Here is a 13,026-nt window from a genome sequence, read left to right on the forward strand (position 1 = left end):
AGTTAAAAGGCATAAGATGGAAATATCAGAAAGCTTAGATTTCAATACATAAAACAGAACCTCCATTACACTCAGTTTTTAAAAAGCAGTGAGAAAGCAGTAAGTCCATTCAATGATTTCTAAATATAAAACATGTATCAGTCACTTTCATTGATAAAAGAATAAGAAATTTCAGTCACACAACTGACACAATCAGAAAAAAAGATATTGTGAGAAAAGTCACAGAAATTTATAAGTATGTAAGAGTGCTTTTTTCCTTGGAAAATTAATTTCAACATACATCAAATAAAATACTCCCCCAAAATATGCTGCAAATGCCTGTGATACTATAAAAGGAATATTTCTTTCAGTGTTCTTTAGGTGAAGAATCCTAGAAAATTTTAAGAATCTGGAATTTGAACAGGTCTTGCATGTAGAATTTTATTACTCTATAAAATCTGTGCATGCATGCATCAGTGAATCCAATTTAAATAAACACATTTTTCTGCCTATTTTTTCAGGGCTACATTGTAGGTAGTGCCTGAATATTTACCTGTATAATTACAATACTCCCTAACTCAGAACCATTAACCACAATGTAAAACAGAGCAATACAAAATAAGGCTCAACACAAAATCTTTGCATCTGCTAACATATATTTCTGTGTGTGTCTCATTCTCTTTGATGGATCACGACTGGTACGTGAATTTCCATTCTAGACGACTGCTAAATTTCTCAACAAGATTATCAGATTGGGGCATTTAAATTCAGCCAAAGCAGCAGATGTTTTGTGTTAGTTCAGTGGCTATTCATGAGCACATATAACAGGTACCAGAGGAGTTGTTATCAAAGATGATTCTATTAAAGTACTACTACCAACTGTCAACTTTTTACTATTTATCACTTCATGTTTGTAGATATATTCCAATATTTTTTTCTTTTCCTAGATTAAGAAAATTGATTACACAGAGAAAACCTAAAATGACATAATTTTAGGTAAAATTTCTAAAGATCTTTAAAGCAATAAAAAAGAAACCCGATGCTTTTTAAAAGCTCAGAAAATGTCTACCTGGCAATAATTGCTGATTTTTTTTTTTTTTGCTAATGATGATGAAAGATTTGAGGAAAAGGAATTGATTTTTTGGGGCCAGGAAAGCGAACAATCCATTGCAAAATAATAAAATAATCACTTGGAAAAAGAAAACAGTGAATACTGTAGACCACAAAATAATAGAGATATGAAGAGCAGAGGACAGTAAGGAAATAGGAATGCAGGGCATGTGGTTCAGTTTTCTAGGGTAAGAGTAGAAAGAAACATCAGTAATAGCTTCCCATCAGAAGCTCTTACTCCTAAAAGCCTGGCACCTGACCTGATTCTTCAGTATATGGATCAGGTTTCTATGAATAAGAAATAATGAGTATATTTAAATTAGTTTAAATGAAAGAAACACCATATCTTTACTAAGACACCAAGCTTGGCAGCATTTTTTGTAGACTCAGAGAGAACAAAAAGCTCCTTGAACCAAAGACTATTGTTCCTTTTTACATGGTTTCCTGAAAAAAAATGAGCTGCTTTGCTCAGCTCCTCTTGATCACTTCCAGTAACCAATTCCATCTAAGTCCAATACATGGGAAAAGGTCTCAAAGATTTAACATTCCTACAAACTTTGTGAAAGCAGATAGCTGTATTGATTGTCTGCTAGCTACAAGAAAAAGAAAATGCAACATGAATGCAACTTTTACTCAGTAGTGTAAACCTCACTTCTCATTAAAGGCCCCCTTTTCAAATGGATTCTCTTTTGTTTAATACAGGTTAAGTTTATATTGCAACCTGGGTATTACTCAATTAAAATATTAACTCACAAATCCAAACCCATAGGCAATATGGATTAATTTAGTCTTACAGGACTATTTCTTAAACCAAAACTCTCTAATTCAAGGCATAAAACCAACCAATATGCTGCTCATTCCACTCTCTCCATCTCTTTGGCATGCAGCCCACCACTCTTTCTTCTTCTCCCTTGCACTAAGAATCTGGCATTCCTGCCTGCAGTGTGGCTCAGCACCCACTGGCTCCCCCATCATCCCTCTCAGACTATTGAACAACCTGGTAGTTAAAACGTGCTACATGAAAACACAGATGTGATCACACTTAGGGATTTCTGCAGATCTTAGTGCTGCCCATCTGCACTGAGAGCGTACCAAGTACCTCTCCCAAAACATATCAGACACCTCCAAAGATGAAGGCAGCATTTCAGTGCCACCCTTTTTGTCACTAGATTTTAACAGACATTGAAGAGAAGCAAGGGTGCAGTGGTTGCACCAGGTAGCTAAATGCAAGGAGCCAAATTTAAGGGGAAATTAAGATCATAGTAACATAAATGTGCTGAGTTTAAGGGATGTGCTGGTTTAGGCAACTGTAAGAGCACTGATTTCCATTGACTGCCATTATCTAGCATTTATGCACCAAACTTCTACAAATCTCATTTTAATAACTGAAACAGGCAATCTAGTTCTCACTGCTCTTGATCATCAAGAATCATGCCCATAAAAAATGTCCAAAAATGGTATGGAATTGAAGTATGTTTAATATCTTCTACTTTTTCTTACATTCTGCCAAAAAATGCTGCAAATAACTAGCAAAATGTGCAATGTGTAAGGAAATGTGCATTTTGCTACTATGCCACACTGTTTTCTTTGCAATAGGAAGCTCATCTATTCTTTGGATCAGATTTTAGTATAACAGTTGCTTTAAGAACATTTCAATGGGATCAGATCAAAAGTCCAACTGGCTCAGTATCCAATATAGGTTGAAAGCAGCAGTTGGAGAACACTCTTAGTAACAAGACATGGATGATATCACTTCTGTTATTACTGTAACTTAACTATGCAGAATTTAAATGGGATAAAAATCTCATATCAGACTGTTGTATGATACTGAGCCTCCTACGACAATTTACTTGGCTTTATTAACAATGTTTACAGTTGAGCTGGAATGAAAGTTCATAAACAGTGTTAACACTGGTAAAATAGAATACTGCTTTGTCTTGTCAACTAGTAATATTTTGAGAAGCATTAACATTTTAAACCTCAAGGTTCAAAAATCTACTATTCAAAATGAATACGGAGAGAGATTGCAATTTGTATTTGCAACAGTGTATACTGGGAAGACATCCCAAATATTCGTACAGATGAAGGCATGTCCTGAAGCAGAAGTAGACAGCATCACCACAAAGCTGTGCTCAATTTAGCTCCTGTGTTAAGATGTACAATACAGCAGCTCAGAAAAAATGCTATGCTAGTTCAGTGCTATTATTTTTGAGATCCTAGCCAGTGTACCTGCACTTCAAATATAACACAACCAGCTTGATTGATCCTCAGTTTAGGGTCAGGAAGAATCTTGTGGGTTAATTATCATACTGTTTATTTATAATGGATAGGTGGCTTTTGTGTAGCTGTGGTAATCTCATATATCTAGCTGATTCCCTGCTAATAATAGCTTGCTCTAAGAAGTATTAAGATACAGTATTGATTTAAAAAAAGATTAAACCACTGTGCTAATATACAAGAGATTATTAAATTAGTAAAGATGACTGGCAACATTTAGCTAAAAATGTTCCCTGCTCTACAGTGAATATCTAAAGTATAACTTAGCTAAATACATAAAATCAAAATCAAAATACTCAAAAGCAATCAAAAATATGAATTCTAAAATGTGAGGAACAAGAAACAATTTCCACAAAATAAAGGTTCAGAAAACCTGATCTTGAAGTATCTGAAACTGCTATCACTAAATAACCAGCTGCTACTTTTTAAAAACTCTAAAATAAATCTATTTTGAATTAAATTGCCAGATTTTCACTGTAAGTTCTCCAACACATTCTGTTCCCATAAACCTGGCAAGTTTTTGTCATCCAGCTGCTTTACTGAGCAGTACAAAGGTGTTCTCTGTTGGTAAATACCCAAAAAGTTGAATGACAGTCAAACTGTGACATTCATTCTCTTTTTCAAGTTTCTTGGTGAGTTTTCTGTTGGCTTTCTTTTTAATTGCTTCTGCATGATTCATGATATCATACTTTCCACTAAAAAATTAAAATTCAGCTTAACTAGGCTCTCAATGAGGTCAAAACTATTTTAATCATTTCAACCAACAATATTGTCTGCTGTGTTCATTATGCCAAACAAACAAACAAACAAAATCTTTTTTCCTTTTTTTAGTGTAGGAAGAATTTCTTCTCAAATATCTGTCTGTTCAAATGTCTGCCTCAGTGAGCAGCTGTGCATCACACTGAAATAAAACTCTAAATTTTCGCCACTATTGCAAATGATCAATTCTTAGAGTTTGTTTGGGTTTTTTTACTAAGAATCATATTTGTTCATGTACCAGGACAAAGGACTATACAGGAACTTTTCCCATCAAAGTGCAGGGGTCAGCTGTATGTGCTCAGAGTGGTGAGGGCTGCTTATAATTCATCCCTGGGTGAAACACAAATACCATTCATTCAATGCACCTCTGAAAACCTGGGTTTTTTTTTCCCAAAGAAAAAGTGGTAAGAGACGTCCATTGACTCAGCTCTTCCTCTAAGATGGGCTTTCACAATCTCCTGGAATGTTCATCTTGAATTTGTACTCAATGTGGAAGTGGGAGAGGTTATTTTTCTAATTTAGTCCACAAAGGATAGCCATATACTGAAAACCACATCAGTCTGAGCAGGGGACAAATTACAATATCTTTGGAGTGTTGTTTTACTGGATAAGGTTGACTAAAAGCATCTAGCTCTAAATGTAATTACAGCACAATTTTACAGCTTTTACCAACCTACTTGAAATTATTAGGTCTAATCTGTTATATGACACCATTGCATAATTTTCATTTTTCAAATAGAGTGGCTTTCTTATTTTGGTAAGTATTGTTAAATCTATTAGAATATGTAACATGCAATTAGGTATGATTCATTACTTATGCCCAGCAGTTGAGATGGATTTTCCAATACAGTTTTCATGATAAGGTATTTTCATTTCTCTAGTTTTAGCTTGCTGTGAGACAGCTGTCAATTTATTCTCATTGCTCTCTACTTTTATTGCTCCAAGCTTAAACCGCATATGTCAGACTGACAACAAGGAAAGTTTAATGTAGTTCTAAGTCTTGCAAGGATACCTGGAAAATTGCAACACAAAACTCTCATCAGGAAACCTGAGAAGTCTCTAAAAAAAAAAAAAAAAAAAAAAAAAATATATATATATATATATATATATATATATATATATATATATATATATATATAATTCCTTTCAGCTTCTGCACGTGTGTTTATTAAAAATAGTGGAGACAGAATAAAATTTAAGAGATTTTACAAAACGGAAAACTACTTCAGACAGACAAACTTCCTCTTCTCTCTTGCCAGAAAGAAATTTCCCTCTAGAGATTTCAGATCTAGTCATCAAACATCATCCTCACCCTTCTATCTAGTATAACCTTTCTCTGCCAAAAGGATAATACAGCTCCTACTCACATGCTACCATGGATATCTGGAGATAGGATCATCACAATACCATTATTTGCAGTTATCATACAGACTGAGGCCTTCCACGGTTAGATACCAGATAGAGGAACAAAACTCTTCTGTTTTTTATCCATGACTGACAGACACTGCAGAATAGCTCCTTTGTACAGTCATGTTAAAGTTTTTTATTATGAACTCTTCAGCCAGAATGCCTGTTTCAGCTATATTTATTTGAGTTGTTGCTGTCAAAACAAAGATTACATCATTTTACACCCATGTTTTACAAATTAGGTAGCCAGGACATCTGCAAAATGAAGGGTAAGTTCATTTACTTTGGCAAAGGCTTTGATAACAACTGATAAAAACAGTATCTGTATACAGTGTCCTTAGTGTACTGGCTAACAGCTCATATTTGGACAACCTGTACTGATTTCTAGCTACATTTTTAAAAGCATTTGTTTTTACTGGTTCCTGTTATGTTTTGGAATGCCTTTAAAGAGAAAGGTTATCCTTTCTTCACTAATCACTTTTTCTGAGGGAAAAAAAAAAACAACACAAACCCCACAAACTGAATAGGAAATCATTTTATAAATATATTTTTAGTATAAGTAGCTAAAAAATAGTTGTATGATACAGTTCAGACAGCCTCATCCTACACAGTGAAGTAAGTACCATAGTTAATGAAATCTAAATGGGTGAGGAAAAGCTTCAGGGCTATACGATGGTGTTCCTACCAAGCTCTAAGAAACAGAGCAATGGGAAATCATATTAAAAATGTGCAAAGCCTTTGCATGAACACAAAAACATGACCTAAAATAAATAAAAAGCAAAATAAAAGTAGAGAACACAATTTGAATTTGAATGCTTCAATGTAGGCCTCCTTCTAATAATTAGTATTTTGACAAATTTCTCTTGCAAATCTTGAAATAGAGTTATAAAAAGCTGTTTTATGTAAAAGATGTTTCACAGGCAGCATATTAAATGACCCCTTCTGCAAAGTGTGTATCATTTTAAAAATCAACTCTTTCCCCACCTCTTTCAAGAATCTCACTACACAGACACTCATCAGAACTCCTTTATGATGACCATTAGAAATACTGGTTAGTCTCCATACTTGCTCATACCAACCTGTTTTTATACATTTGCTCAAGTCCTAGAGTATCTAGGAGCCTTTAAACAATCCTAAGATGTCACTGGTGTGCTTTAATGACACACTAAGAGACAAAATCTGCATGAAAATTCATACTGCCCAAAGAGATTTGAACTTTAGATTCTGTGAATAGTAGGAAGGTTTCTTTTTCTATTACACAGCTGAGGAATGGAGATGCAAGAATGAAGTGAGCTCCTGAAATCATGCAGATGAACTATGTAGAATGAGAAACTGAATATGAGCCATCACCCTTCAATCATTTTTGCTAATTGCATCTCCATTTCCTAAGTTGATAAAGGAGGACCTGAGATAAGCAGAGCACTTTCTTCCTTCCACTATAAAAATATTATTTTAACCTTCAGAGGGGCAAAAAAATCAACATATTTTTAAATACAAAATCTTTGAAGTTATGCTAAGTATCCAATAGTCATCTGAATTTTTTTTGTCAGGTTACATTGAGGCAAAGAGCACAAAGCACTGAGAAAAGGAAAATGGAATACTTCTGAGATTGCACAAAAATGGACAAAATAGTGTGGTGCTGGAAACCACATCTGACACTTATTGGAGATTCACTTTCTTGAATGATTTCTGTAATTCTCAAATTATGCTGGTCAAAACTAGCTATTTTGCTTTTTATACACATCTTTGAAAATATGGTTTACACTGTGTGCCTTTGTATGATATCCACATCCACACAAAACATTGATCTGCTTTCAAAACTTACAGCCTCTGGACGAGTCAGGAGAAAGAGCTTTGCTGAATAGCAAAGTGGGAGCCCAGCCTTTTGTCCCAACACTAGACAGTATGAGGAGGAGAGTGATAGCTGGAGTCAGAGAACTGCACCACTTTGCAATTAGCTGCCTCCATTCAAATACTGTCAACTAAAAATCCATGCAGTGGTGGCAAAGCAAATATTCTGGTTTAAAAAATTCTGCACCAAAAAGTTTGTGATATGGTTAAAATATCTTTCTGTGATAAAGCCAGAGCTTTCTACTAAGCTTCATATTGGACTGCACAGTTGTGCCTTCAACTTCTCCAAGTACACCTTCATATTTGCTACCACCAACACAGAACACCAAAATGCTGATAGACAGCTGCACCACAACCACTCAGTTAAAGCTATTCCTTCTGGAAAAAAAACTTCAAACCCCTCAGTCTACAGCTGGACTGACACAATCTTTCATCTGGACCAACAGTCTGTATTGTCTCTGTGTACCACACACCAGAAAGAATTGATGTACCTGAGAGACAAAAAGCTTTCTGAATAATTTTATTGGACCTAGGGTCTCTCTGACAAAGTACTATATTGGAGAAGCAAAAATAGTAAACAGAGGGCACTGAACTGGAATATTTTGAGGATAAGTTCTGCTCTGCTTGTAGTTGGCCCCTTTATTTCTCAGTTTTCTTGTGCCCTAACCTGTCAGCTTCCCAGAATCCAGATGAAATTCTGTTGCAAAGAAGTTGTTACAAGTTGAAAAGCCTGTGTACCTAGGGATTAGAAGGGTTGCAGTTAAAATTAACTTCACACACTTTTTGTATTCCTACTATTAGAAAGAGTCTCAACCCCTCTATTTTGTCCTCTCTAGAAGCACAGAAAAAAACCCCTTGTTTTCATCAATGATCTTGCAATCTAAATACTGCAGAGAAAAGAAATGGGACACTTAAGAAAACAATGACAAAAAGATAGTGTGATATGAAGATTTCAAGGATTGTTGCAAACATATGTCGAAACAAAACAAGAAATTTAAGGAGGCATGCTTTAGGAATAGCAAAAGCCTCATGAGCTTCAAAAAGAGTATGGAGAAAAGCTTAAAAACAAAGGAAGAAAAATTAGCACACAAGAAATGAAAACTCAGGTTTAATGAGGATATGCAGTAGTTCCTTGGATGAGAATCAGTACAGAAAATAAGTATAGATGATAACACAGAAGAAAAGCCACTTGGAAGCAGTGAGATGCTTTTGTACAGTATTAAGTATTCCTACTACTATTTTTTCTGGCCTACTACAGATACAGATAAGAACTGCTAAGTTTTATGGATTTACATTTTACAGAAGATTGAGTATTTGAACTCATCCAGTATATTATGTTATTCCCAGCTTGACTTTGCAAAAAAAAGCCAAACTGGTTTATATTATGAATATTTATCGCTATTCTATTTTACATAATATATACATAGGTTTATATATAGGTTGGAATTCTTCATAGTGAGTCAGTTATAGAATTTAACACACTAGAATGTATATGTTCTACTTGTGAAATATTTCCTAGAAAGCATTAGTGAATATAAATTCATTTGAGATTTCCATCAGATATTCTGACTTCTGTCATTTTATTGGCATATATGTTTCAGTGGCGAAACAGATAAATTTGGAATTAAAAGTATTATCAATAACCTTCTTTCCACTCTCAGATTATATTTCCTTTAGTCAACTTTCTTCTTTGTCAATCAAGTGAAAACAGTGACTCAAAATGTAGACATCTTGGCATATGTATCTATCATTCCTTCTATAATGTAGTACTCCCACTGGCTTTCATGGGAATTATGCATATGAAAAGACTGCATTATTAGGCTAGATTAAGAGAAGACATTTAGAAATACTTAACTCATCATACCACTTCAGAACCTAATATTTATCATGGTACTTAAGCCTGGAGCAATATAAACAAAAGTACAAAATACAACTCCTGGAAATATACTATGGACGGATTTTTCATAACTTTTTTCAATAAAACTGAGCAGAGTTAAAACTATTTTTCTTGCTTTTTGATATATGAACAAATAAAGAAATATGGATCAGATGACTCCAAAAGACTTGCAATATTCCTAAACAAGAGAAGCCACATATCAGTTAGAGGACAGTAAAAGTTAAAAATACATTGCAGATATATGAACTAGACGTCTGTGTAACCATGTAAAGGTCCTCAAAATTTTTCTTGGTATCCCTATGTCTTTTTTAACCTATTTAACCTGATCTTCTGGAAGCATAGCCAGCGATCTTTAACTCTTCAGACAAATAATTTCTATTTTGACTTCCTAAATGTTATTCTCCTCCCATGCCATGACAACTCAAGGATAATATGAACTATGTTCCTCTGATCCAGGAAAGATATTGGGCCCTTCCCTTCTCCGAGCTAAAACTGAATGGACCTCCACTTTACCCTAACAGACTGGGTAGACAACAATTGGCCCTTTCCCACATGCATAGCTCAGATGTAGAGTCAATCTAGTATTCCCACCTGCCTGTAATAGTGCCTCAAATTCAGATTGTCTAATGTGACTGGAAAAGTTCAAATTTTAACTGCTAACCCCCCATCTACTTTATAAAATAGTCATTATAAAGTTTTGACTCTACAATAGTACTTCTACAACTTGAAACAATCCTGAGGATTGAACACTTCAGATATTCTTTACAGCTGGATAGCTCACATCTGGGCATCACTAATCAGGTCAGTCACAGGTACTTATCTTGTGAGATAAGGATATTGGAAACAATATCCATAAAGACTCCTGCTAGAAGCATAAATCCTTGAATTAAAAACCTGCTCAAACACATGCTGCACCTTTTCCAATTGTACTGTAGATACCCCAGACTGCAGCCTGGGTTAATAGATGTCTTTGTACCTGCCACGTGCAAGTCATTTTCTCAGGGAAACTAGATTTTTTTAAGTGACAACCCCATTTCATTAAGCAAAAATATAGAACTTATATGGCATATGAAATTACATCTAAGTCTAGAACACTGCATTTCAAGAAAGTAGAAATAAGGAGAGTCCAGATCACAGCAACAAAAATTAAAGAAATACAAGAATAATACTGGGGGCTTTTTTCTATAAAGAAGAAAACAAAAACCAGGGATTGTTTAAAAAAATAACACAGTGGAAACATGACTGAGAATCTCAAACATGTGAGTGTGGGGCAAAGCGGAAAATAATAATCCCTGTAACCACTAACTAACAAAAACTAATGGGTTGCAGTAATTTACTTTTAGCAGGTTAAGTTTAAGATCAGAGTGCACAAAAAAAAACATTCTAATGGGAAGACTAGTGAAATGCTGGAATAGATAACTCACTTAGGTAAGTAATCATAAGAAATCTTCAGGCAGACAGGCAAGGGCTCACTTAAAAAGACAACTTTTATTGATCATGGGTTTGGAGGAAGAGGGAGGGGGCAGGTATGATGCCTTTAGGGAATAAGTTTCAATTGTATGATTCCATGCTGAAGTGACTGAAGAAATGTAGCCATGTAGTGAGTGACCCACTTGCTGGGCGATCTTGACTTGGAAGGAAAAGTCTTTTTTCTGGAAAAGACCAAATCAAGTTCTTCATGGATACAATCACTTGGATTCTGATACAATCTATGAATCACCTAGCTACATTGATCCAATTTGCAGCTTCTTTATTCAACAGTTTAATGATAATGGCTTTCAGGGCTGGACTATATACAACCAATATCTGGTCCAGCCATAGGATATAGGATTTTGCTTGCTGAAAGCAATTACTTAGTAACATGTCCCATGGCCTTGAGGCCAAACAACACTAGCAACAGCTGCTAGTAACACTGAATTCCAGATGTAGACTCTGCTGAAAAATTTAAAGGAATTAGTTTTACAATATTTTGCTTTAAAATCTAGAGGTACTCCAAGTTCTTATTATCATATCTCTACTTCACTATTAGGTTGGGATATTTAGTGTTTCGTTTGTTTCTTTTTAATTTAAGCCTAAACTTTTTACAGGCAGATCAACTTTAAGAATTAGAATCACAATCCTGTACAAGGCCACAAGTCTTTGGAGCCTTTGGAGAGTTAACACAAAGTAAAGAACCTTCTCTACTCAGTTATTTTGCTTCCAATAAAAAAGTCTGATTAATGGGAGGGAGACACAGGACAAATGTACAGCTCCCAGTCTGATTAGCAACTAAGTTCAGAAAACCTATCATTTTCCAGCTTCATTTCAATATTCTTGCCTAATATTCTATAATAAGCAGCGTGTAGAAGTAGGAAAGTTACACAGCCATACTTATTCCCTACATTTAAACCACTTGATCGAACACCAGGTAAATGATCCAAGGCAAAAAGAACAAACCTGCATCACAGTTCATCTTTTGGATAGTGAGAACTAAACAACGAGAAAATAAAGTTTCTAAAATGTATAAAGACCATGACAGCTGAAATAGGTACAACTGCAATATAGCGAGTATCAAGTGTTCTCAAAGTTCCTACACATAACAAAGTAGCTCCCACTCAAAACACCGTAATTTGACAAAGTTACGAACGTCAGTGCTTCAAATGAAATCCTTTCAAATACATCTCACCTATACATGATTGCTCTCGGACAGTGTGTACACTACTGCCCTTTTCACAAGCACTACAAAGAGGCACCAAAGGCAGCTCCGCCTCCACTCTCCCATCAGTAAAGTTGCCAAAACCCCGGGCCCGGAGCGAAAGGAGCCCCGGGCTGCCCCTTCGGGCTGTCCGCGGCGCACTCACCACGCCGGGCTACTTTGGGAGACTTTGTTCCCCTCCCCCTGCACCTACGCACAACGAGGGAGAATGGAGAGCACTTTCGGCATTAAATTTGAACTTCCCTGCTTTTGTTAGCATGAGTCACCACCTTAACATTATCTCAGCTGTAGACTTTTATCTGTGAATATCTAAGCCCTGTCTTGTGGAAAACTAATTACTGAGCCACTGAGAGGCTTCATAATGTCCTGCATTTAAGTCCTGAACATCATACATAATGCATAGGAAGCAGTCGCTGCACTCTGATTACAGAACACTGTCATTAAGAGAGCAAATTAAAGATGTGAATAATTCACTGGCTGAGCTTATTGTCAGTGCTGCATTGTGAAATTAGAATTTCTAATAAGTACTGCAATTTTTTTAACCCAATTAACACAGAGAACATCTTGAGTCTGATTAGTACAATAAAAATTATTACCTTATTCTTTTGCTTCACAACAGCCAAATTAAATACTGTACTTAATTATGCAGCATTCATCGCTTCTGTGCTAGAAATAATATTAATAAAAAATTCTCACTATCGCTTTAATAAGACTTCCAATATTTAGAGTGCAACTGAAAAATAGAGCATATGAATCTCCTGCACAATTTCTTATCACAAAGTTACTGGCTTTTTTTTTTTATAGACTTTGAAAATAGGGTTTAATATCAGCAGCCAACCATGATGTCACTGCTGAAGTCTTCTCTGGAAACAAAAAGGTATTCAAAAAAATCCCACAAAACGACCCTTCTGAACAAGCTCTGAATATATATTGTGAATTAACTTTCTCTGGGTTGATGTGAAGGCAGAGAAAAAAAAGCATTACCGCTCACTGCCTTGAAATCGAATACACAAATATACAAACATAGAAACATCTATATACACACACACAC

General features: G+C 35.3%; 1 protein-coding gene across 9 annotated transcripts in view; it reads right to left on the reverse strand.

Moving 5' to 3' along the window:
• Positions 1-13,026, reverse strand: part of LOC143693500 (uncharacterized) — a 215,800-nt gene that overhangs the window by 202,064 nt on the left and 710 nt on the right. The gene's annotated exons all lie outside the window — the stretch shown is intronic.

The sequence above is a fragment of the Agelaius phoeniceus genome, chromosome 3 (assembly GCF_051311805.1).
Source record: "Agelaius phoeniceus isolate bAgePho1 chromosome 3, bAgePho1.hap1, whole genome shotgun sequence".
Taxonomy (NCBI): domain Eukaryota; kingdom Metazoa; phylum Chordata; class Aves; order Passeriformes; family Icteridae; genus Agelaius; species Agelaius phoeniceus.